Source organism: Cherax quadricarinatus, chromosome 60 (assembly GCF_038502225.1).
Source record: "Cherax quadricarinatus isolate ZL_2023a chromosome 60, ASM3850222v1, whole genome shotgun sequence".
NCBI classification, from domain to species: domain Eukaryota; kingdom Metazoa; phylum Arthropoda; class Malacostraca; order Decapoda; family Parastacidae; genus Cherax; species Cherax quadricarinatus.
In genome coordinates, this window is record NC_091351.1 from 8391535 (window position 1) to 8419170 (window position 27636).

Consider the following 27636-nt stretch of genomic DNA (forward strand, 5'->3'; position numbering starts at 1 on the left):
CTACTACTTCTGTTACTACTACTGCTATTACTACTACTATTTCTATTACTAGTACTATTACTACTATTGTTACTACAACTATTACTACTGCAATTATTACTACAACTACTACTACAACTATTACTACAACTAATACTACTTTTACTACTACAGCTCGTGTCCCTCTCCGTCCTCCTTTTTATTTTCCACTTCCTCTTCCCACCTCCCCTCTTCCTCCTCCCCCACCCTCCTCTTCCTCTTCCCTCCTCCCCAATCTCCCTCCTCCTCCTCCTCCTCCTCCTGCAAATGGGACTAGCGACGGTGACAAATCGTGGCACCTCGCGGCACCGCTTGATCTGGAGGTTGAAAATGGAGGCTCTGGGGGGAGGACTATTTCTCATTTTTCATATTTTTCTCTCCATTACAGACCTGTTAACGACCACCTCATTAATTGCTGCTGCGGTTCATACCGCACCGCATTTTCTTCTTTTGTCCACCCCCCACCCAACCCCCTCCCCATCATCCCACTTTGAGCAGCTGCACCGCACAGACGCACACCACTCCTCCCGAAATTCAAATAATGATCTTACAGTGATTTTGAATATATATATATATATATATATATATATATATATATATATATATATATATATATATATATCGAGCACATTATCGCCCCTTAACCCTTTACGCATGTCGCCTTCCAGAGAGGTAGTACTCGCTTCAGAGGGTGACTTTCCCTCTAGGGAAATGGGTTTCCCTCTAAGGGTTGGCTTAACCCTTCTCAAGAATTCCTCTTTCCCGGCTAATTAAGTATTTTTGTGCACATAACATAAAAAAGGAACACTGCAGGAGGCCTACTGGCCCATACAGACAGGTCCTTCTCAAACTTCTAAACTCTTTAACAAACCTCTTAACTCCTTAAAACCTCACTCTTTAGTAAATCTCTTAATAATAAAAGCTCTTTAACAAATCACCCGATAAACTCTTTAGGAGAACTCTTAATAAACGCCTTAACAAATCTCTTAACAAATTCCTTCATTCCTTCAACAAATTCTTTAAACTTCTTAACCAATGAAGGATTTCCATAACAAATTAATTGAACTCCACCTCAAACTCCTTAACAAATCTCTAAACAAACTCTTTAATAAATGCCATAAGAAATTCTTCAAGAATAGAAGGCGGACCTCTTTGCTGAACACTTTGCTACCAAAATGCAAGTTCCTGATCCAGCAAGGGACCCTCCTTGGCTAGCTGCAAGAACTGTGTCAAAACTGTCAGTGGTGACAATAAGGCAGGAGGAGGTGCATTTCCTTCTTAAATCGCTTGACCAAGAAAAGGCTGTGGGCCCAGACAAGTTGAGCCCAAGATTGTTGAGAAGATGTGCAGACCAACTAGCAGCACCTCTAACTCGCATCTTTCAGCACTGCCTAGTACAGTGTAAATGGCCCTCTCTATGGAAAGAGGCAGATGTAGTCCCTGTTCATAAAAAGAAGAGCAGAGCAGAAATCAGCAACTACAGACCAGTGTCACTCCTGTCAATCACTGGTAAGATCTTTGAGACAATAATCTCAAGACAAATGACAGAGTTTTTTGACTATCACCCACTACTTTGTGATCCTCAATATGGCTTCAGGAAAGGTTACTCTGCTGCTGATCTGTTGTTAAACCTCTCCACTAAGTGGCACCAGTCACTGGATGAATCCAAAGTCAGCTGTGTGGTAGCACTGGACATTGCTGGGGCTTTCGACCGGGTGTGGCACCAGGGCCTCTTAGCAAAACTTCAAGCATTGGGAATTGCAGGCTCTACGCTATGTCTCCTCAGTGATTACCTTCAGGGTAGATCTCTAAGTGTAGTTCTCAATGGACCTGAATCAGCAAGACATCCTATTGGGGCAAATGTTCCACAAGGAAGCGTGCTGGGTCCATTGTTATGGAATGTCTACTTCAACGACCTTCTTCATCTCATCCCAGAATCACATGCATATGCAGACGACTGCACACTGACATTCACTTATCCAAGAGAAGAAATCCCAGCTACTCTAAGCTACATCAATCACCAGCTGAGAGCTATATCAGCTTGGGGAAACAGATGGCAAGTAACATTTGCACCTGAGAAAAAGCAAATGATGATCGTCTCTAGGCACCATGATGGTAATGCTGGTGCAGTAGTAAGGATGAATGGGAGGGTGTTGGCACCTGGAGAAGTTGATATCCTTGGGGTGAAATTTGACTCCAAACTAACCATGAAGAACCATGTAAATCTTGCAAACAAGGCAGCCAGGAAGCTCACAGCACTTCGCCGTATCTCGCATCTACTTGACAGTAGGGGTTGCAAGATTCTGTACGATTCACAAGTACGCTCGCACCTTGAGTATGTTCCACTTTCTTGGTTTGCCTGCCCCCCTCTCATCTGCGACTGCTTGACAGAGTAGAGAACAGAGCAAGACGTCTCATCTCTCGTCTGGACCCATCCTGGATAGATCTGTCATTTCAGAGGGATGTTGGTGGCCTTACTGTTATGTACAAGGCCAATATTGTCAAAGTACCACACTTGGATCCACTTCGAGGACAGCGTGAAACAAGCTTTTATGCCACAAGACGGGCAGAAAGCAGCAACTTTACTCTGGCTGTACCCTTCTCCAGAACTTCACTCCATCTGAGATCATACATACCCAGGATGACTCGAGTATGGAACACATTCGTACAGCATAATGATGTCAACGAGATAAAGTCAGTTGATCAAATGAAAATGCTGGCCTACAGATGGCTCCAACTTCATCCTGTTCCCTACTTGTATGTCTCATAACAATAAAAATGCTTTCAAATGAGCTGATGTAGGTAACAGCTCTAACCTTGTCAAACCCTGTGTAAAAAAAAAAAAAAAAAAAAGAGAGAGAGAAAAAATTCACGGTTAGTTCTTTTCTCAAATATATGTGGGATTCAAGTCTTCTCATCCCTGAAATTATTTGCTTTCTTCTGCCAGTTTTTTTTCTGCTTCTCTCTCTCTCTCTCTCTCTCTCTCTCTCTCTCTCTCTCTCTCTCTCTCTCTCTCTCTCTCTCTCAATCTCTACTGTCTTTTGAGTCCCCCTCTCGTTCACATTTCCAGTTGTCGCTTCCTTTCTTTCTCCTTCTCTTTCCCTCTTGTCGCTTTCCTTACCCTCTCTCCCTCTTTCCATTTCCCTCTTCTCTTCTATCCCTCCGTTTTAACCCCTCTCTTCCCCTTCCTCTCCCTCTCATACCCTTCCTTTCTTTCATCTCCATGGCTTCTTTCTGTTCCTCTACTCTCCCTCAAGCCTCATCATTCTCTAGTCCAGTGGTTCTTAACTAGGGGTTCTTGTACCCCCCCTGGGGGTACGAAAGCAAATGCAATGCTGGGAATACGAAACTAAACTGCTCGAACGGAGCACTTCCTTCCATGGAACAGCAACAAAACGCCAGTGAAACGTTTGTCAACCTTCACCCCCTAAAAAAAAAACTTCCCTAAGGGATAAATCGCATCCAGAGCGGAAATTTTTGCTACTTTTCCGTCACTCGATGAGGCTGCTGGTGCGCAGGCAGGACTGTCCATCGCGAGCCAAGTGAAACACTGTATATTGCTGGGTCACCTCGTGTAAAAGACCCGGGCAGGGGACCTCGCCGGCGAACGACTCCGAACTCGACCATCGGGTGGAACTGTTTCAGATTTGCCGAGGTTTCTTTCATCATGGAGAAGTTTCTGTGGCTTAGGGATGGAGAATCCATTTCATTCTTAATCTAGATTCCATAGATGATAATGATATAAGAGAACATTATTTTGCTGAACTGAAAATTAATAGAGAGATCTGTATGGAATTGGAATCCGTGACGGTAGGAAACTTCAGGCGTGACACAACTCAAATCGTTCCCATGAAAGAACAAAAAAAGGCACAAAACCATGACTGGAACAATACACAAATAACCTGCACACAGGAGAGAGAAGCTTACGACGACGTTTCGGTTCGACTTGGACCATTACAAAGTCACGCTAACACAAAAGTGAGAGGGAACTGGACAGGGACGGGATCAAGAAAGGCGGGTAAAGAAATAGTGGCAGTGGTAAGGTCGTCTTAAGCTTCACTCTCCTATGTACTGGTTATTTGTGTATTGTTCCCACTGTTAGTAGAGAAAGCCAGGGAGGTTTTAAGGGCCATTTACCACCACCTGTTTGTGTAAGATGGCCTTTTCAACACTTCTGCAGGTGAAAACAAAGACTAGAAACCGTCCAGATGCGAGTGATTTAGAAAACCGATAGGCTGAAGAATGTAACATTTGTGCAGCATTTGGAAATTTTTATTACGGAAACGTTTGGCCAGCTTCTTCAGTCCATTACAGAGAACAACGTTGGAAGATGAGAAGGAGTTTGAGGTAATCGGTCACTCATCCTGGAGTTGATGTGTTCGGGTCCATCAATCTTGAGGTGACATGCATGTGGTTATTTCTAACAAAAAAAAAAAGCGTTCAACAACATCACATCTGAACGTAAACAACAAAAGAGCCACTGAATAAGACGAGTGTAGTTTTTCTGTTAATAAATGAATAAAAGTAAGTTCTTAATTATAACTGTGTCACTGAACCACTTCCCCTTTATTTTTGTTTTTGATGTAAAAATTAAGAGGTTTTCCAGAAGAAACTACTTAAGCCATTTTTTTTTTGACAGGGGATAAAAAAGTAAGACAACTGAGGGAGTACGAACACTTTAAAAAGTAAGACAACTGAGGGAGTACGAACACTTTAAAAAGTAAGACAACTGAGGGAGTACGAACACTTTAAAAAGTAAGACAACTGAGGGAGTACGAACACTTTAAAAAGTAAGACAACTGAGGGAGTACGAACACTTTAAAAAGTAAGACAACTGAGGGAGTACGAACACTTTAAAAAGTAAGACAACTGAGGGAGTACGAACAATTTAAAAAGTAAGACAAATGAAGGTGTAAGAAAGACACTTAAAAAGTAAGAAAACTGAAACGAAGGATACTTTAAAAATGTTAAGAACCACTGATCTAGTTTCTTCTCTTTCTCTTTCGTTCCCTCTTCATTCTTCATTTATCTTCTGTCCTCCCCGCTCCCTTCCCATTACTTCTCCCACCCCTCACCGACCTCGTCTCCTCTCCCATCTCGTCTCACCCTTTCTATCACATTCGGGAATGTGTGTATATGTGTGTGTGTGTATAGTGTGTGTGTGTGTGTGTGTGTGTGTGTGTGTGTGTGTGTGTGTGTGTGTGTGTGTGTGTGTGTTGTGTGTGTGTGCGCGTGTGTGTATGTGTACTCACCTAGTTGAGGTTGCGGGGTCGAGTCCGAGCTCCTGGCCCCGCCTCTTCACTGATCGCTACTAGGTCACTCTCCCTGAGCCGTGAGCTTTATCATACCTCTGCTTAAAGCTATGTATGGATCCTGCCTCCACTACATCGCTTCCCAAACTATTCCACTTACTGACTACTCTGTGGCTGAAGAAATACTTCCTAACATCCCTGTGATTCATCTGTGTCTTCAGCTTCCAACTGTGTCCCCTTGTTACTGTGTCCAATCTCTGGAACATCCTGTCTTTGTCCACCTTGTCAATTCCTCTCAGTATTTTGTATGTCGTTATCATGTCCCCCCTATCTCTCCTGTCCTCCAGTGTCGTCAGGTTGATGTGTGTGTGTGTGTGTGTGTGTGTGTGTGTGTGTGTGTGTGTGTGTGTGTGTGTGTGTGTGTGTGTGTGTGTGTGTGTGTGTGTGTGTGTACTCACCTAGTTGAGGTTGCAGGGGCCGAATCCTAGCTCCTGGCCCCTGTGTGTGTGTGTGTGTGTGTGTGTGTGTGTGTTCTTGGTGTTCATCTCAAACGTAGTTAGGTTAAGGGCGTGTGATCGCTACAGCGCTGGGACGCCGCTGTCAGTTAGAATCGCCAACATTGCAAGGGGCTGTCGCGTGCAACAATGGAAAACAATCGTGGATATTGCAGAGCTACCTAATTATGCAAAGGGGGTGTTATGCTGGCCAGCCGCCTTGCAATGTCCCTAGAGGGGGGAATAGGGGACGTGAAGGGAAAAGGGAAGGAAAGGGGAGAGAGGAGAGGAGAGAAAGGAGGGAGAGAGGAGGGTAGAGTACCCTTGTTGCAGAATGGTTTACGATTATTAGATCATCCTCTTTCTCTCTCTTCCTACTTCTCTCCTTCCCTGCTTCTCTCCTTCCTTCTCTCTTCCTCTTCTCTCCTTCCTTCTCTCTTCTCTTCTCTCCTTCCTCTTCTCTCTTTTTCAGTTTCTCTCTAGTTCTCATTCATACTTGTCTTCTTCTATGTCTCTGTCGTGTGCTGTCGTGTGTGGGTCGTGTAGTGACTTGCAAGCCCACTCTATCAATCAGTCGTTGCTCTCTCTCTCTCATCATCTTCTTCTTCTCTTCCTCATCTCTCTCTCTCTTCTCTCTTCTTCTTGACGTGGGTCGTTGTACGTCAGGGTCTTATCAGGATGAGCTACTAATCCCATATATTCCTAGTTATCCTTATTTATACTATTCTTCAAGTACTCTCTTCTATCTTCTCTTTCTTCTTCTTCTTCTTCTTCTTCTTCTTCTTCTTCTTCTTCTTCTTCTTCTCTTCTTCTCTTCTTCTTCTCTTCCTTCTTCTGTCTTCTTCTTCTCTTCTTCTTCTTCTTCGTTTCTTCTTCTCTTCTTCTTCATCTTCTCTATTCTTTTTCTTCTTCTTCTCTCTTCTTTTTCTTCTTCTTCTCTCTTCTTTTTCTTCTTCTTCTCTGTTCTTCTTCTTCTTCTTCTTCTTCTCTCTTCTTCTTCTTCTTCTTCTTCTCTCTTCTTCTTCTTCTTCTTCTTCTTCTTCGTCTTCTTCTTCGTCTTCTTCTTCTTCTTCTTCTTCTTCTTCTTCTTCTTCTTCTTCTTCTTCTTCTTCTTCTTCTTCTTCTTCTTCTTCTTCTTCTTCGTCTTCTTCGTCTTCTCCTTCGTCTTCTTCATCTTCTTCTTCTTCTTCTTCTTCTTCTTCTTCTTCTTCTTCTTCTTCTTCTTCTTCTTCTTCGTCTTCTTCTTCTCCTCCTCCTTCGTCTTCTTCTTCTTCTTCTTCTTCTTCTTCATCTTCTTCTTCTTCTTCTTCTTCTTCTTCTTCTTCTTCTTCTTCTTCTTCTTCTTCTTCTTCTTCTTCCTCTTCCTCTTCTTCTTCCTCTTCCTCTTCCTCTTCTTCTTCCTCTTCCTCTTCTTCTTCTTCTTCTTCTTCTTCTTCTTCTTCTTCTTCTTCTTCTTCGTCTTCTTCTTCGTCTTCTTCTTCTTCTTCTTCTTCTTCTTCTTCTTCTTCTTCTTCGTTCTTTCCTCATTTGCTTCCATCATTTATTGTCTTGTATTTGTAGCCGTTTCCCTGTTTATTTTCTTGTTGTTATGTACACTTCGTTCGAATCTTTCTGTTTCCTCTTTACCTTTGTCTCTCCTCTCTTGTTCTCTTCCATTCTTCTCATCTGTCTCTTGTTCTCTTCCATTCTTTTCATCTGTCTCTTGTTCTCTTCCATTCTTCTCATCTGTCTCTTGTTCTCTTCCATTCTTCTCATTTGTCTATTGTTCTCTTCCATTCTTCTCATCTGTCTCTTGTTCTCTTCCATTCTTCTCATCTGTCTCTTGTTCTCTTCCATTCTTCTCATTTGTCTATTGTTCTCTTCCATTCTTCTCATCTGTCTCTTGTTCTCTTCCATTCTTCTCATCTGTCTCTTGTTCTCTTCCATTCTTCTCATCTGTCTCTTGTTCTCTTCCATTCTTCTCATCTGTCTCTTGTTCTCTTCCATTCTTTTCATCTGTCTCTTGTTCTCTTCCATTCTTCTCATGTCTCTTGTTCTCTTCCATTCTTCTCATTTGTCTCTTGTTCTCTTCCATTCTTCTCATCTGTCTCTTGTTCTCTTCCATTCTTCTCATCTGTCTCTTGTTCTCTTCCATTCTTCTCATCTGTCTCTTGTTCTCTTCCATTCTTCTCATCTGTCTCTTGTTCTCTTCCATTCTTCTCATCTGTCTCTTGTTCTCTTCCATTCTTCTCATTTGTCTCTTGTTCTCTTCCATTCTTCTCATCTACCCCATGTCGTTCCATCACATTTTTTTCGTTCAAATTAATTTCTTCTCTCCCTCACCCATCTCTCCCTCACTCTTCTCTCTCTCACTCTTCTTTCCCTCACCCTTCTCTACCTCACCCTTCTCTCCCTCACCCTTCTCTTCCTCACCCTTCTCTCCCTCATCCCCTCTCTTCCTCAGCCTTCTCTCCCTCACCCCCTCTCTTCCTCACCCTTCTCTCCCTCACTCTTCCTCACTCTTCTCTCCCTCACTCTTCCTCACTCTTCTCTCCCTCATCCCCTCTCTTCCTCACCCTTCTTTCCCTCATTTTTCCTCACATTTCTGTCCCTCACTCCCTCTCTTCCTCACCCTTCTCTCCCTCACCCCCTCTCTTCCTCAACTTTCTCTCCCTCACCCTTCTCTCCTTCACCCCCTCTCTTCCTCACCCTTCTGTCCCTCACCCTTCTGTCCCTCACCCCATCTCTTCCTCACTCCCCTCTCTTCACCCCTCCTCTCATGTTTCTTGTTTCTCTTTCTCCACTTTTATCCCCTTTTCCTCTCTTCCTACACCTTTTCCTCTCGCTCTTACTCCCCTCTCCTATTCTCTCCCCTTTATTCTTTCTCTCCGTCTCTTACCCCTCTGTTTCCCCCTTTCACCCTTTCCCCTCAATCTCCCCCTTTTTTTCCATGCTTTCTCTTCCTTCCTCTCCCCTCTTCTGAATCATTTCCATTCTCTCTCTCTCTCTCTCTCTCTCTCTCTCTCTCTCTCTCTCTCTCTCTCTCTCTCTCTCTCTCTCTCTCTCTCTCTCTCTCTCTCTCTCTCTCTCTCATCTAATGGCTATACATTTCTCAATTATGTCTCCTCTTGGGCTCTTCTCTTCCTCCACCTTATTCCTTCCTTCATTAATCACCTTCCTTCTTCCTCCTTCCTTTATTACACAATGTAACGAGGGCAAATCTACGACAATCCATTTGTGTACGTGCGTGCATAGCTTAAAGATCACAATCGAAAGTGCCCGAGTTCAATCCTGGGAGGGAGCAAGACGAATGGGCAGGTCTCCTGACACCTGCTGCCCTTGTTCACCTGGAAGCAGTTAGGTACGACGAGTAATTGGTCGAGTTGCATCCTGGGTATAGTCCCATGGATTTCTATGGGAATTATCCACACTGGCTGTTCTTGGATTATCCTTAATTATCCGAAATTATGTGGTAAACACAAACAGATATTATGACAATGTTTCGCTCTAAGAGAGAGCTATGAGTGATGGTCTTAATGGGCGAAATGTTGATTTTTTTCTAGTCTGAGTGCCTGGGTATCGAAGATTTGAGTCCGTATACCTTGGTTGAAGACGTTTCGATCCTGCGTTAACGTTTTGATATGGTCAAGGACCCAGGACCGAAACGACTGCAATAAAAGGGTCTCGCTCTTTTCTGCCTTCAGATTGAATGTTCGGGTTAGTTACCAGCTGTGTGTGTGTGTGTGTGTGTGTGTGTGTGTGTGTGTGTGTGTGTGTGTGTGTGCGTGTGCGTGTGCGTGTACTGTTTTTGTCATGGTTGGCGGTTTGTTGTTCAGTAACTCAGGACTGAGAGGTGTCGTTGTCATGCTGTGTTTGTTGATGGTGATAGTACAAGTGTTTTTGTTGACAAGGAACAAGTGTTTTTGTTCCTAGAGAACATATGTTTTTGTCGACATAACATTGCTCCATGTATTATTACAGGTATTAGCACAAGATCAGCAAGTACAGGGACATAAGCCAACAGTATCAATTTGTCCCGGTGGGATCAGAGACCTTGGGATCATGGGGGAAAAATGCCACACGTTTCCTTAAAGAATTGGGTTCCAGACTCATCGACACCACCAGGGACCCAAGGGCAGCCACTTTCATGTTCCAGCGCCTCAGCGTAGCCATCCAGAGGGGAAATGCTTGCTGCATACTTGGCTCGCGTCCAGCCTCGGAGGAGATGGAGGAAATTCATGATCTTTGATACATTGTGCCATTGTATTCATGTTTATGTTTTTCTGTAAATGTATTCTGTTTGTTAATAAATGTTCACATAGAATATCAAATATACGGGGTGGTAGGAGAAGAAAATATTCAAACAGCTCCGGGGAGAACCTTGAGTTTTCCCTGAGGTACGTTTATTGTCTTCTCTGAGGATGAGAGTCCCATTCCAGCTATAGAGGTGGTACTTCCATATATATATATATATATATATATATATATATATATATATATATATATATATATATATATATATATATATTATATATATTACATACCTATTGAACACCGACACCACTATCACCAACATCTCTAACACCTTCTACCACTACCATCACAACCACTACCACAACAACTACTACCACCACCACAACCACTACCACAACAACTACTACCACCACCATCCACTTATTTTTATGTATGTCAAAAGTGAGTACCTTCAGAACGGGCTGCTGCCCTATTTTATATGATAGTTACACAGTGAGAAGCATACCTACCTTGGGCCCTACGTATGTAACAGGATGGGTTACATACGGAGGGTCTGTTAGAGTCTTCAGTAGGCCTGTAAGTTAAGTATGCCACTAAAGCTTATGCTTCTAGGGCAGCTTAAAACCACCGCTAATAATAATATTGCCACAAAACCGCCACCACCTCTACAAAATCACCATCACCACCTCAAAACTACCACCACTACCACAAAGCCGCCACCACCATCACCACAAAACCTCCACCATTAACGCAAAACCAGCACCACTGCCTTCACAAAACCACCACCACCACAATACCACCACCACCATAAAACCACCACCACCACCACAAAACCACCACCACCACAGAACCAGTGCTACCACTACCAACACAACCACCACCACAGGACCACTACTACCACCACCACCACAAAACCACCACCACCACAGAACCACTGCTACCACTACCAACACAACCACCACCACAGAACCACTACTACCACCACCACCACCACAAAACCACCACCACTACCACACACCCAGGATTTCCCTCCCCCTCCTATGCACACCCTTCCCTTAACATCTAACACCACCCCTCCATTCAAACACCCACCCTCCCATCCATTCCCCACCCTCCCATCCATTCCCCACCCTCTCATCCATTCCCCACCCTCTCATCCATTCCTAAACCCTCTCATCCAGCCCCCCTCTCGTTGCAACCACCCCGTTGCACAGCAGTAACAGGAGCAGATATGATTTTTTGTGTAGTTCGTGTACTAAAATTTTAATTATACGTCTCAAAGGTGCTAGAAAAAACTTTCACTTAGTAATTAGATTTTGATGTCTAGTTTGGATGACTCCCGTCTTAGGAGCACTGAGTGTTATATTCTCAGCTTCTAGCTTCTCTCTGAGTGAGGTAATGTGATTAGTATACTCAGTATGTGTGTGTGTTTGTGTGTGTATGTGTGTGTGTGTGTGTTTGTGTATGTGTGTGTGTGTGTGTGTGTGTGTGTGTGTGTGTGTGTGTGTGTGTGTGTGTAGGCAGGTGTGCGGTGTAGGCTTGCAGGCTGGCAGGAGGACATAGGGAGGACGGGTAGGCTGGCATGGGGACATAGGGAAGCTGTGCAGGCTGGTAGTATGCATAGAGAGGCCGTGCAGGCTGGCAGGGGATGTAGAGAGGCCGTGCAGGTTGGCAGGGGGACATAGGCTGTGCAGGCTGGCAGGAGGACATACGGAGGCCGTGCAGGATGGCACGGGGACATAGGGGGGCCGTGCAGGATGGCACGGAGACATAGGGAGGCCGTGCAGACTGGCAGGGGATGTAGGGACATGTCCCCTGAGCGTAGAGTAGCGGGCAACTCTCTGGTTCTCGGATCCAGGACTCGTAGTAATTATCCATAACAAGCATTCATCCCTTCCACCCTTCTTTATGTCCTCCCTCCCCTCCCTCTACCCTTGCCAGGCAGGCAGGGAGGGAGAAAGAGGGGATAGGGAGCAAGGGAGGAGAGAGAGAGAGAAAGAGAGAGAGAGAAAGAGAGAAGCTGCAAGGGGGGAAAATGTTGCAGAGCAATCCGTGCAAAAACTCCCGCTGGATGCTACCTCTATTTTTTTTTTCTACAGGATTTGGTTTGTGGTATTTGTGGTTTGTTGGTGGTTTGTTGGTGGTGAGTTGGTGGTGTGTTGGTGAGTTAGTGGTGTGTTAGTGGTGTGTTGGTGCGGTGTGTTGGTGCGTTGATGTTGTGGTGATGGTGTGTTACGTTGGTGGTGAGTACTGTGTTGTGTTAGTGGTTTCCTAGTGATTTGTTGATGTGTCCTTAGTTGTGGCGTGTTGGTGGTGTGCTGGTGTATTGTTGGTGTTGTATGGGCGCGTTGGAAGTGTACTGGTGACATTGTATTAGTGTTTTGTTGATGGTGTATTGATGTTGGTGTGTTATTGTCGTCTTGGGCCTGATGGGGAGACGCTGAGAACTCTGGTCACTGTACATCACAGTAGAACCTCCTCCGTCTGTGTAGTGTTGAAGGTTCGTAAGAACTAACAGGTCCAGTCAGGCCGGGTCTAGACACTGCAGGAGTTGCCTTGACCGCTCCTCTTCTGCAGAAGTTACAGATGTAAATGGAATTTCGGACTATCTACGAAAATTGTGCTCTCTCTCTCTCTCTCTCTCTCTCTCTCTCTCTCTCTCTCTCTCTCTCTCTCTCTCTCTCTCTCTCTCTCTCTCTCTCTCTCTCTCTCTCACTTTCTCTCTTTCTTTCTTTCTTTCTTTCTCTCTCTCTCTCACTGCTTCCATCTTTTTCCTACATTTTATTTCTCACTATCTAATTTTGAGTATATTATCTTTTTCTCTCTCTTGTATCTAACTAGAAACTGGATGTCTAATTTCATGTCTTCCCCTCCCATCCCTGTTTCTCCTTTCTTCCTTCCCTCCCTCACTTCCTACCTATCTTTCCGTCCCTCCCTTCCTCCTTCCCTCCGTTGTTTTGGACGAGCCGAGGCAGTACTGGGGGTCACACTCCGTGATGTTCTCAGACAAGACTCGCCATCCAAACAAATGTTTGTGTGTGTGTGTGTGTGTGTGTGTGTGTGTGTGTGTGTGTGTGTGTGGCTTTACAAGTACTGAGCTTCTGTCATGTGGTTCCCTACTTTACCCCACCTAATGAGTACTTGTTATTCTGTAAAAAAAAAATACTGAGCTCTCCCGTGACAATTTCTCTTTCACTCTATCCCTTAGAGTTCATTGAATGTTTCACTCTAGCTATTAACGGATAATGCCTCATACCTCCATGACTCCTTGCACTTGACTAACCCACATTAAAAATATCGTCAGGACTTTTCATATCGTGAGCATGTCTCCTCTCGAGTTACTCCCAGAGTTATTCAAGTCACCATTTAATTTTCCTGTCTCGTGGATTCCATTGACCAGTTCTGCTGCCAGTATGGATGACCAACCACCAGATTTTGGTTGAGAGTTTTGTTTTATGCGTTTTTATGTGTTGAATGAACGCACTATTGCCACAGTAAACGCTGAGAGACATTATTACTACCACTATCATCATGGTGGTGGTAATGGTGGTAGTGGTGGTAGGACCGCCAACCACCCGCCTCATTGTACTTTCGTTGTGGTGTTATTTATGATTTTAATTACGCCCTGAGATAATTGTCTGACGTCTTTCGCCTTTTGTTTGGTAAATAATAGCCGATGGTGGCAGGTGTTGTAGCTTGTAGGTGCTGTAGTTGATGCAGATGTTGTAGTTTGAGGATGCTGTAGTTGATGCAGGTGTTGTAACTTGTAGGTGTTGTAGCTAATGCAGGTGTTGTATTTGATGAAGGTGTTGTAGTTGATGCAGGTGTTGTAGTTGAGGTTTGTAGGTGTTGCTTTGTAGTTGATTCTGATGTTGGTATTGTAGCATGTAGTTGCGATGTGCATATTATATATTTGTAGATTGTAGTTTGTATGTTTGTAGATTTCTTACTCCACACGATAGATTCACTTTACACGATAGATCCACTTTACACGATAGATTCACTTCACACGATAGATTCACTTCACACGATAGATTCACTCCACGTGATAGATTCACTTCACACGACAGATTCACTTCACACGATAGATTCACTTCACACGATAGATTCACTCCACATGATAGATTCACTCCACATGATAGATTCACTCCACATGATAGATTCACTCCACATGATAGATTCACTCCACATGATAGATTCACTCCACATGATAGATTCACTCCACATGATAGATTCACTCCACACGATAGATTCACTTCACACGATAGATTCACTCCACATGATAGAGTCACTCCACATGATAGATTCACTCCACATGATAGATTCACTCCACATGATAGATTCACTTCACACGATAGATTCACTCCACACGATAGATTCAATAGCTTCACTTGACTGATTCGCTGTACACCCGATAGATTCACCCCCTCTACGCAATACACTTTACCAGTGACACTTTATAAGAGGTACACTTTAAAGTTGTACACTTAACCAGCTTCTAGACACACTTTACAATTAATAAAAAAATATAATCATAATACCGTGGGTGGGAGAGCTCACCAAGACCCCCCCCCCTCTCCTGCGCACTTTCGGCCTTCTTTTGTCGGCTTAGTTGTGACTTGCCAATGACCCCTGATCGAAACGTCTGCCTGAGGTTTCTCTTCCAAGTGCAGGAACACTTTATAGGCAAGATACACTTGACAAGTGGAGGCTGGATACCATCCATTACCACTTGTGTTGCATCAACAACCACTGAACTTGTGTTGCATCAACAACCACACAGAACTTGTGTTGCATCAACAACCACACAGAACTTGTGTTGCATCAACCACACAGAACTTGTGTTGCATCAACAACCACACAGAACTTGTGTTGCATCAACCACACAGAACTTGTGTTGCATCAACCACACAGAACTTGTGTTGCATCAACAACCACACAGAACTTGTGTTGCATCAACAACCACACAGAACTTGTGTTGCATCAACAACCACACAGAACTTGTGTTGCATCAACAACCACACAGAACTTGTGTTGCATCAACAACCACACAGAACTTGTGTTGCATCAACAACCACACAGAACTTGTGTTGCATCAACAACCACACAGAACTTGTGTTGCATCAACAACCACACAGAACTTGTGTTGCATCAACAACCACACAGAACTTGTGTTGTATCAACAACCACACAGAACTTGTGTTGCATCAACAACCACACAGAACTTGTGTTGCATCAACAACCACACAGAACTTGTGTTGCATCAACCACACAGAACTTGTGTCGCATCAACATCCACTGAACTTGTGTCGCATCAACAACCACTGAACTTGTGTCGCATCAACAACCACTGAACTTGTGTCGCATCAACATCCACTGAACTTGTGTCGCATCAACAACCCCTGAACTTGTGTTGCATCAACAACCACTGAACTTGTGTTGCATCAACAACCACTGAACTTGTGTTGCATCAACAACCACTGAACTTGTGTTGCATCAACAACCACTGAACTTGTGTTGCATCAACAACCACTGAACTTGTGCTGCATCAACTGAAAAAAAAACGTGGCTCTGAACTTATGAAGGGAAAAGAAGTTAAGAATCGTGGTCTTGAATAATAAGTTAAAAACCATGGTTTTGAAACTATAATATGAAGGAAAAATAAGTGTAAAAACCGTGGGTTTTGAAACTGTAATATGGAAAAAAATGGTATTGTGCCTATAATATGAGAAGTTTAAAAAAACGTGGTTTTTTTTAAATATAAGAAGGAAAAACAAGTCGAAAAAACCGTGATTTTGAACCTGTAATATGAAGGAAAAAAGCTGAAGAAAACCGTGGTTTTGAAAAAATAATATGAAAGGAAAAGAAGTTAGAAAAACCGTGGTTTTTAAACCTATAGTATAAAACAACCGTGATTTGAACCTCTAATTTTAAGGAAAAAGTTGAAAAAAAAAACGTGATTTTTGAACCTATATCGTGAAGGAAAAAGAAGATTTTAAAAACCAGGTTTTGAAATTAGAAGAATATGTTGGCCAAAGAGAGACAGATTATGAAATGAAAGGCATTCGTCATGGCAAATTGGGAGATATTCCTCTTCTTTGACCTGAGTGGAGGAAGGAAGGGCAGTCTTGGAATGCTGCCATTTTGAAGATAATTGAAATAAAGGAGACTGTCCTTAACTCTCTGAGTTGTGGGTGTTGCGGTGTTGTGGAGGTGTTGCGGTGTTGGTGTGGGTTTTCGCAGTTTGTGGTATTTGCGCTTGTGTGTTGACAGTGGTTGAGTGTTACGGGCATGTGGTGTATGCATTTGGGTCTGTGTTGTTGCTGGTGTGTTGTGTGGTGTGTGTGGTGCTTGTGTGGTGTGCTGCGTGTTGTGAGCTGTTGGTGTTGTTGGTGTGCCATGTTGTTGAGTGTGTGTCAGTGGGTGTGTGTACTGTGTGTGTTCAGTGTGTGGTGTGCAGTGTTGTGGTGTGCAGTGTTGTGGTGTACAGTGTTGTGGTGTTTCATGTGTGTGTGTGTTACCGTGTGTGTGTAGGTGTGTCAGTGTTGTGGCTGTTGCCATGTTGTGGTGTTCAGTGTTGTGGTGTTCCAGTGTTGTGTGTTACGTGTGTGGTGAGTGTGTGGTGCCAGTGTGTGGTGTCAGTGTGTGTGTGGGTGCTACCAGTGTGTTGTAGTGTGTCCAGTGGTTGGGGTTCAGTGTTGTGGTGCTACCAGTGGTTGTACAGTGTTAGGTGTCAGATGTGGGTACCGTGTGTGGGGTCATGTGTGTGACCATGTGGTGTCCATGTTGGGTGTTACCAGTGTTGTGGGTGTTGCCAGTGTTGAGGGTGTTACCAGTGTTGTGGGTGTTACCAGTGTTGTGAGTGTTACCAGTGTTGTGGGTGTTACCAGTGTTGTGGGTGTTACCAGTGTTGTGGGTGTTACCAGTGTTGTGAGTGTTACCAGTGTTGTGGGTGTTACCAGTGTTGTGAGTGTTACCAGTGTTGTGGGTGTTACCAGTGTTGTGGGTGTTACCAGTGTTGTGAGCGTTACCAGTGTTGTGAGTGTTACCAGTGTTGTGGGTGTTACCAGTGTTGTGGGTGTTACCAGTGTTGTGAGTGTTACCAGTGTTGTGGCGTTACCAGTGTTGTGAGTGTTACCAGTGTTGTGGGTGTTACCAGTGTTGTGGGTGTTACCAGTGTTGTGAGCGTTACCAGTGTTGTGAGTGTTACCAGTGTTGTGGGTGTTACCAGTGTTGTGGGTGTTACCAGTGTTGTGAGTGTTACCAGTGTTGTGGGTGTTACCAGTGTTGTGAGTGTTACCAGTGTTGTGGGTGTTACCAGTGTTGTGAGTGTTACCAGTGTTGTGGGTGTTACCAGTGTTGTGGGTGTTACCAGTGTTGTGAGCGTTACCAGTGTTGTGAGTGTTACCAGTGTTGTGAGTGTTACCAGTGTTGTGGGTGTTACCAGTGTTGTGGGTGTTACCAGTGTTGTGGGTGTTACCAGTGTTGTGGGTGTTACCAGTGTTGTGAGTGTTACCAGTGTTGTGAGTGTTACCAGTGTTGTGGGTGTTACCAGTGTTGTGAGTGTTACCAGTGTTGTGGGTGTTACCAGTGTTGTGGGCGTTACCAGTGTTGTGGGTGTTACCAGTGTTGTGGGTGTTACCAGTGTTGTGAGTGTTACCAGTGTTGTGAGTGTTACCAGTGTTGTGGGTGTTACCAGTGTTGTGAGTGTTACCAGTGTTGTGGGTGTTACCAGTGTTGTGGGTGTTACCAGTGTTGTGGGTGTTACCAGTGTTGTGGGTGTTACCAGTGTTGTGAGTGTTACCAGTGTTGTGAGTGTTACCAGTGTTGTGGGTGTTACCAGTGTTGTGGGTGTTACCAGTGTTGTGGGTGTTACCAGTGTTGTGGGTGTTACCAGTGTTGTGAGTGTTACCAGTGTTACCAGTGTTGTGGTTACCAGTGTTGTGGGTGTTACCAGTGTTGTGGGTGTTATCAGTATTGTGTGTGTTACCAGTGTTGTAGATGTTACCAGTGTTGTGGGTGCTGCCAGTGTTGTGAGTGCTGCCAGTGTTGTGGGTGTTACCAGTGTTGTGGGTGTTATCAGTATTGTGTGTGTTACCAGTGTTGTGGGTGTTACCAGTGTTGTGGGTGTTACCAGTGTTGTGAGTGTTACCAGTGTTGTGGGTGTTACCAGTGTTGTGGGTGTTACCAGTGTTGTGGGTGTTACCAGTGTTGTGGGTGTTACCAGTGTTGTGGGTGTTACCAGTGTTGTGGGTGTTACCAGTGTTGTGGGTGTTACCAGTGTTGTGGGTGCTAACATTGTGGTAGTTATATCATGAGTAACACAGGTGTTGAAGACAGCTTCTCCGTCTCAATTCTCCGAGGTGTGGATCACGAAATCAATATAGACAATAACTATAAACAATCAATATAAATGATCAACATAAATATAAGCAATCTAACACTATGACTACATAAATATAAACAATCTAACACTATAACTACATGAATATAAACAGTCTAACAATATAAATACACGAGTATAAACAGTCTAACACTATAAGTAAATTAATATAAACACTCTCAAACTATAAGTACATGAATATAAACAATCTAACTCTATAAGTACACGAACCGAGGAACGAAGGCAAAACAAAAGCTACAACAAAGTAGCAGTATTCACCTGGTCAGTACGTAGCATCTGGATCCTTCTGAAAGAGGGTTGGATGAGATGTTAAATGTGCCAGATTCCTCTACTAATACTCTCCGGTGCACTTTTCCCGCCCTTGATACCCTTCCCGGGGAAAATAAAGTTTGTGAGAGAGATTTGACATTTATCTTAAGTAATGTTGCAGACTCTGGTCGTCCATTTCCAGAGAGATGCTTTTTCTTCCATTTTCTGATATTCTTTTTTTTCTTTTCACTTCGGTTCGATTCTGGATGATTCTAGCTTTCCCATCAACAGAAATCATCTGACAAAATCATCTGACTAGTCAAAATCATCTGACTAGTCAAAATCATCTGACCAGTCAAAATCATCCGACCAGTCAAAATCATCTGACCAGTCAAAATCATCCGACCAGTCAAAATCATCCGACCAGTCAAAATCATCTGACCAGTCAAAATCATCCGACCAGTCAAAATCATCCGACCATTCAAAATCATCCGACCAATCAATATCATCTGACCAGTCAAAATCATCCGACCAGTCAAAATCATCTGACCAATCAAAATCATCCGACCAGTCAAAATCATCCGACCAGTCAAAATCATCTGGCCAGTCAAAATCATCCGACCAGTCAAAATCATCCGACCAGTCAAAATCATCCGACCAGTCAAAATCATTCGACCAGTCAAAATCATCTGACCAATCAAAATCATCTGACCAGTCAAAATCATTCGACCAGTCAAAATCATCTGACCAGTCAAAATCATTCGACCAGTCAAAATCATCTGACCAATCAAAATCATCTGACCAATCAAAATCATCCGACCAGTCAAAATCATCTGGCCCGTCAAAATCATCCGACCAGTCAAAATCATCCGACCAGTCAAAATCATCCGACCAGTGAAAATCATCCAACTAGTCAAAATCATCTGACCAGTCAAAATCATCCAACCAGTCAAAATCATCAGACCAGTCAAAATCATCCGACCAGTCAAAATCATCCGACCAGTCAAAATCATCCGACCAGTCAAAATCATCCGACCAGTCAAAATCACCCGACCAGTCAAAATCATCCGACCAGTCAAAATCATCTGGCCAGTCAAAATCATCTGGCCAGTCAAAATCATCCGACCAGTCAAAATCATCCAACCAGTCAAAATCATGCGACCAGTCAAAATCATCTGGCCAGTCAAAATCATCCGACCAGTCAAAATCATCTGGCCAGTCAAAATCATCCGACCAGTCAAAATCATCTGGCCAGTCAAAATCATCCGACCAGTCAAAATCATCCGACCAGTCAAAATCATCCAACCAGTCAAAATCATCCAACCAGTCAAAATCATCTGGCCAGTCAAAATCATCTGACCAGTCAAAATCACCCAACCAGTCAAAATCATCTGACCAGTCAAAATCATCTGACCAGTCAAAATCAACTACATACAGAGGGAGGGAAGTAATGTTTTCTAAACGGAATGCCTATTTCCCAAAATATTTCGAAGGAAGTGGAGTTTAATCATTTTTTTTATAACGCTTGGAAGTGTCAGGTAGTGAACTTTTAAGGACCTTTCCGCAGAGCTTTACTCAGCTTCACCCGCCCATGGCCAGCTTAAGAAAATGTTATATTTTGGTGGTGGAGATTGCTGGCGTGGCAGGGAAGGGGAGTTGAAGGGGGTGGGGGAGAGGGAGGTGAGAGGGGAAGGGGGTTGAAGGGGGTGGGGGAGAGGGAGGTGAGAGGGGAAGGGGGTTGAAGGGGGTGGGGGAGGGGGAGGTGAGAGGGGAAGGGGGTTGAAGGGGGTGGGGGAGAGGGAGGTGAGAGGGGAAGGGGTTTGAGGGGTGGGGAAGAGGGAGGTGAGAGGAGAAAGGGGTTGAGGGGTGGGGAAGAGGGAAGTGAGAGGGGAAGGGGGGTTGAAGGGGGTGGGGGAGAGGGAGGTGAGAGGGGAAGGGGGTTGAAGGGGGTGGGGGAGAGGGAGGTGAGAGGGGAAGGGGGTTAAAGGGTGGGGGAAAAGGGAGGTAAGAGGGGTAAGGAAACAGAGGATGGATAGGGGAGAGAGATAGGAGAGAGGAAAGAGATAAGAGGGAGATAGAAGACAAGAAAGAGAGAGAGAGAAGGGAAAGAAACAGTGGAAGGAGAAGGAAGGGGATAAGATAGAGCAAAGAGAGTAGGTAAGGAAATAGATAAAATAAAGAGAATGGAATGTTACATTTCTCACAATTCCTCCAACAATTCTTCCAACAATTCCTCCAACAATTCCTCCAACAATTCCTCCAACAATTTTGGTGAAGAAATATTTATTGTTACTTTGCTTCAGTAAGTTACCTCGACTCGCTCATTCTCTCTGAAATGTGATGTTTGTAAATTTCTGGCAAATTAGCTACTGAATGAATGATGGTGAGAGTGCTTCCTTATCTGTCACTTTACCATAAACTGGACCCAGCTTAGGTGCTGTGTGTGTGTGTGTGTGTGTGTGTGTGTGTGTGTGTGTGTGTGTGTGTGTGTGTGTGTGTGTGTGTGTGTGTGTGTGTGTGTCAATAGGGCTCTTTAAGAACATTCATAATCAGGTTGATGAGGCTGTCACCAGGAGAATCAGGCCTTAGGCCGGCTACACAGACCAAAATCTTTGGAAAAGGACGGAACGATGGGTGGTGGGCGGTGGGGGGGTGGGCGGTGGGTGGGGTTGACTGGTGGGCGGGGGTGGTGACTAACCTACTCTGACATTCAAGTGATTTTTTTTTTCTCCTCCCAAAAAATTATGCCTGATGCTATTATTCCTATTACGGAAATCTTATAAATACTGATGGTCTTATTAATGCTAGTGGTCTTAACGCAAGTTTCCTCGTTGCAGGTGTTATAAGAGGTGGTCTTAACTAGTGCTATAAAGTGTGGTCTTAATATAACTAATATTATGACTATAAATTAAACATACTAGTCTGTCCTACGTTTTTTTTTCAACACTAACAACCCAGGAAACATCTAAAATCTTCCACACACACAAAAAAAAACTTAAATGGGACCACTGGACCTATATAATTTTCTGAAAAGCAAACCATAAATCTGTAAAAACATTTCGATCTGGTCGTTGTCTGAAGATATTAGAAACGCGAAAAAACTAAGAGGGCGTTTATTCAGGTCTGTATTATCTAATTTACATAAGAGGCCTTGTCAAGAGAGAGGGAAATTAAGTATTAATGTGTGTTTGAAGATGATTTACGGATCTTCTTTTTTCTAGAGAGAGAGAGAGAGAGAGACGGAGAGGGAATAAAAGAAGATAACTCTTTAGTTACATTCTCCTGGATTCATAAAAAAAGCACGAGTAGCGGAGAAAGCAACGTGGTGCGTTATCACGACTCAATAAATCTCTACAGAGAGCGAAACGTTGCCCCAGTAAAAGTTTTTTCTGCAACCTGTCTTTTCTTCTTTATTATCGACAATAAAACCATTCGGAGCCTGTTTATAAGGGCTGCTTACCATTCTCTGCATTAACATTCCTTATCCAGGCCTGGTCTCAGACCGAGCCGCGAGGGCGTTGGCCCCCGAAACCCTCTCCAGGTATCTCCAGGTATCCAGTGCACAGGAAGAACACTCCAGACGCAACACTAACCTTTTTAACCCGCAAGAATCCTCACGGAGACGATGAGGTAGGAGAGTAATAGCTCGTATTTCGTCCTCATACTGAGGCCATCTTCTGTAAAATCATTTTGAGGTCGAAATGTACAGCACTTCTCCTCGCTGTGTTGTCCGTTGATGAGATCGTGTGTAGCACTGAGCAGTGTTTCCTGACGCGGGTCTTAGTCATATGATGACCCACAGCTGCAGCTTTTGGTCATCTGACCAAGGCCTTCTGCTGGCTTACCCCTTCCCCCTCCTTTAAAAATTAAGGTTATAATTATAACCATTGAAGATTGCATAATTTACGACAACACCTGGTTATCTTTGAGAGGTTTCGCCCACACAACAGTTTGATGAAGTCCTGATCTGCAGACGAAACGTCTTTCAAATGAAGATACACAGTTGTTGCACTATGTATCGCACGTTAACAAAGGTCGCAATACCGTGGCTGCAGAAATTCATAAAGTGCCCACAATTTCCAGAGGAAATTTTAGGAGATGGACGGACCGAAACGTCGTATGAACGTTTTATCTCTTAACTTGCGTCAGCTTCCTTAGCATCCCAGATGATCGTTCGAATTTCACAACGCTGCGTTAGATATAAGTTATTTTAATCTCAGTTTTAAGACCTCGACTTCCTTTTATTTCGGTAAATCAAGTCCCCCTGGATAATAAAATCTTCTAGAGAGGGTGTAATTTCCTCGGTTCATCTGTAATAAAAGAACGATCTAAGGAGAAATGTAAGTAAGAACGAGAGCGTCCTCGCCACCACCACTGTTCATATATTTACATAAACTGCACATACAACATGGCTGTGTAACGCTATGATAGGGGAAAAAAATCACCGAAGAAATATAGGTGGCGGCGTGGACAGAGTCGAGGTGGAGCCACTTTTATCACTCCAAATGGCTAAAGTTGGAAAAAGTCGCGTCATAATTCAGGCCAAAGTCCAGAGTTTGGCCCCCTCCAATGCTGCCACCCTGAGACTCGCTTAAGTTGCCTGCCTGGCTCTCTCTCTCTCTCTCTCTCTCTCTCTCTCTCTCTCTCTCTCTCTCTCTCTCTCTCTCTCTCTCTCTCTCTCTCTCTCTCTCTCTCTCTCTCTCTCGCTATATATATATATATATATATATGTAATTCTTCAAGGCTAAGGGACTGATTACCTTATGCAGTCTTTACCAGTGAAGTGTAAAAAACGATACTAGTTACTGGAATCTTCAGTATAAAGATACCCGGATATTGCACATATGTCTAAATCATTCTCTCTCTCTCTCTCTCTCTCTCTCTCTCTCTCTCTCTCTCTCTCTCTCTCTCTCTCTCTCTCTCTCTCTCTCTCTCTCTCTCTCTCTCTCTCTCTCTCTCTCGTAGAGTTCAGCAGTAGTAGTATCAGATATTAAGTGCAATTTTGACCAGGTAACCATGTGAATGACTCTCACAAATTGCCGTTAATCACCCCAGGAAATGACTGACACGATGGACTGTGTCTGTCGGGGGTAAAAATGCTTTACTGCTAATCTCTGTGACATTCCTGACTCAGCATCAATTATTACCGTCTTGTGCCGCCCTCCTGTGAGATGGGGAGCCAAGGAGAGGGGAGAGGAGGGTAGGTAGGAAGGAAGGAATGAAAGAAGGAAGGAAGAGGGGAAGCGGGATGGCAGTGATGAATGAAGGAAGAATCATGCTATTACAAAAATTACTTGTAGTTGTTGTTGTTGATGATGTTGTTGTTGTTATTATTGTTGTTGTTACCGTTGTTGTTGTTGTTGTTACTTTTGTTGTTGTTGTTGTTTTTACCTTCGTTGTTATTTTCGTTTTGTTGGTTTTCTTTTATTTTTTTATGTTCTCATTTCTCTTTGTTTAATTTGGTTGATATTTTTTTATTAAAAGTATTATTGTTGTTGCCTATATTTATCTTCTTTATCTGGTTGTTTTCTTGTGTACATCTGTTTCTCGTATTTAGTCTCGTCTGTTATAATTACCGTACATCTGTTCTAACTACATCTGTTCTAGCTGCACCTGTCCTAACTACATCTGTTCTAACTACATCTGTTCTAGCTGCACCTGTCCTAACTACATCTGTTCTAACTACATCTGTTCTAGCTGCACCTGTCCTAACTACATCTGTTCTAACTACATCTATTCTGCTTACACCTGTCCTAACTACACCTGTTCTGCTTACACCTGTTTTGATTACACCTGTTCTAACTGCATCTGTTCTTCTTACACCTGTCCTAACTACACCTGTTCTAGCTACATCTGTTCTGCTTACACCTGTCCTAACTACACCTGTTCTAACTACACCTGTTCTGCTTACACCTGTTCTAACTACACCTGTTCTAGCTACATCTGTTTTGCTTACACCTGTCCTAACTACACCTGTCCTAACTACACCTGTCCTAACTACACCTGGCCTAACTACACCTGACCAAACTACGCCTGTCCTAACTACACTTGCTCTGACTACACCTGTTCTTACTACACCTGTCCTAACTACATCAGTCCTAACTACACCTGTCCTGACTACACCTATTCTGACTACACTTGTCCTAACTACACCTGTCCTAACTACACCTGTCCTAACTACACCTCTTCTGACTACACCTGCCCTTACTACCCGTCCTAACTACACCTGTTCTGACTACTCCTGTCCTAACTACACCTGTCTTAACTACACCTTCGACGATAAACTCCCTGTGTTATTGATAAGAAAGGTAGACAAGAGAACAGGAAGAGAGGGTGAAGGAATCACAAGGATAACAATTGGAGGCAGGAGAGAGGCGAGGAAAGGAGGGGAGAGCAAAGAGGTAAAGGGAAAGAGGGAGGAGGAAGGAAAGAGGTAGACGGAAGGGTAAATTACTATTATTATCATTATTATTATTATTATGATTATTGTTAGTAGTATTATATAATTATTATTATAATTATTATTATGTTATATAATTATTAAAATTAATATAATAATAATAATAATAATAATAATAATTATTATTATTATTATTATTATTATTATTATTATTATTATTATTATATAAAAAGAAGGGGTAAACCTGTGTAAACAGTGATAACTAATTTAATTTAGGGGGAGTAAGCTGAAGCTCTTGGGCCCGACTCTAGACCGAAGGTTGTCTGGTATGGTTTTGCTCTATGGTATCTACCTCTTAATTCCTGCACGGAGTCAGTCAAAATGAATGAAAGGAAGAGGAGGAGGAGAAGGAGGAGGAGGAGGAAGAAGAGGAGATAGAGGGGTGAGGGAAGGAGTGACGTCACCAGTCACAGCTACACACCTGCATATTTCAGCAGGTGTATATTGACTGTGAATGTCACTCTCGTTTATCCGACCCGGCCTTTTTGCCACACACACCTGTTTTTTAAAGAATAATTAAAAAGATCACGATATAACCCCCCCCACCACCACCACCACCCCTTCCTAAATCGAACATCTCCATCCCCTCCACCCCCTCCATCCCCCGCCACCCCCTCCACCCCCTCCATCCCCCGCCACCCCCTCCACCCCCTCCATCCCCCGCCACCCCCTCCACCCCCTCCATCCCCTCCATCCCCCGCCACCCCCCTCCACCCCCTCCACCTCCATCTTTCAATCCTCCATCCTCCTCCTCCCCCTCCAAATTCATTGCTGTCTTATAGATCAATACAATATTTACATTATTCACCTCCATTTTTTTTCTTACCATCAATATACGGTGATTTTTTTTTTTTTCATCGTCCGGATATTGTGTTATTTTATCCACCTAATTATATATATCACGAAAAAAAAAACTTTGTTTTTCTAATCATTTTTTTTCCAATTTTTTTTTCTGTGTTGGTTTTCTCTTATTTTGTGTTTTTTTTCCGCTGTTTTTTTGCTGTTTTTTGCCAATTTGTTAGTTTTTTTTGGCTCTGGTAAATTGTTAAAAAATTTCTCCAGGCTGTGATTATTGTCTTCAAAATGCACGATTATTTTCGTAATTCGTGTGTGTGTGTGTGTGTGTGTGTGTGTGTGTGTGTGTGTGTGTGTGTGTGTGTGTGTGTGTATGTGTGTGTGTGTGTGTGTGTGTTTTCATATTTCGTGTGTTCGTATGCATGTGTTTTCGTACTTCGTGTGTGCTTGTATTTCGTGTGTGTTCGTACTTCGTGTGTGTTCGTATGCCTGTGTATTCGTATTTCGTGTATGTTCGTACTTCGTGTGTGTTTGTACTTCGTATGTATTCGTATTTCGTGTGTGTTCGTACTTCGTGTATGCTCCTGCTTCATGTATGTTCGTACTTCATGTATGTTCGTACTTCATGTATGTTCGTACTTCGTGTATGTTCGTACTTCATGTATGTTCGTACTTCATGTATGTTCGTACTTCGTGTATGTTCGTACTTCGTGTATGTTCGTACTTCATGTATGTTCGTACTTCGTGTATGTTCGTACTTCGTGTATGTTTGTACTTCATGTATGTTCGTACTTCGTGTATGTTCGTACTTCATGTATGTTCGTACTTCGTGTATGCTCCTACTTCATGTATGTTTCCTCTTTTCTTGGTTTCGAGGGTCAACGCCCCCGCGGCTCGATCTGAGACCAGGCCTCGTGGTGGATCAGGGTCTGATCAACCAGGTTGTTACTGCTGGCCGCACGTAAACTGAGTACAAACCACAGCCCGGTTGGTCAGGTTTGGTCAGGTACTGACTTTAGGTGCCTGTCTAGTGCCTTCTTGAAGACAGCCAGGGATCTATTGGTAATCCCCCTTATGTATGATGGGAGGCAGTTGAACAGTCTTGGGCCCCGGGCGCTTATTGTGTTCTCTGTGTACTCGTGGCGCCCCTGCTTTTCATTGGGGGAATGTTGCATCTCCTACCGAGTCTTTTGCTTTCACAGGGAGTGATTTTCGTGTGCAAGTTTGGTACTAATCCCTCTAGGATTTTCCAAGTGTATATTATCATGCATCTCACTCACCTGCGCTCCAGGGGATACAGATCAAGGGCCTTCAACCGTTCCCAGTAATTTAGGTGCCTTAACGTACCGTGAAAGTTCTTTGTACACTCTCCAGGTCAGCAATTTCGCCTGCCTTGAAGGGGGCAGTTAGTGTACAGCAGTATTCCAGCCTAGAGAGAACAAGCGATTTGAAGAGAATTATCATGGGCTTGGCGTCCCTAGTTTTGAAGGTTATTATCCATCCTATTATTTTCCTAGCAGATGCGGTAGATACATTGTTGTGGTCTTTGAAGTCGAGATCCTCTGACATTATTACTTCCAGGTCCTTCACATTACTTTTTTGCTCTATTGTATGGTTAGAATTTGTCATTATCATGGCAATCCTGGTGTCATCCGCAAAGGAAGACACGGAGCTATGGCTTACATTTGTCAGTCAGATATGAGGAATAGAATGGGAGTGAGTACTGTCTTG

General features: G+C 43.5%; 1 protein-coding gene across 6 annotated transcripts in view; it reads left to right on the forward strand.

The window, feature by feature from the left end:
- The window catches only part of dati (datilografo), a 1344633-nt gene that overhangs the window by 1279909 nt on the left and 37088 nt on the right, over nt 1–27636 (forward strand). The window lies entirely within an intron of this gene.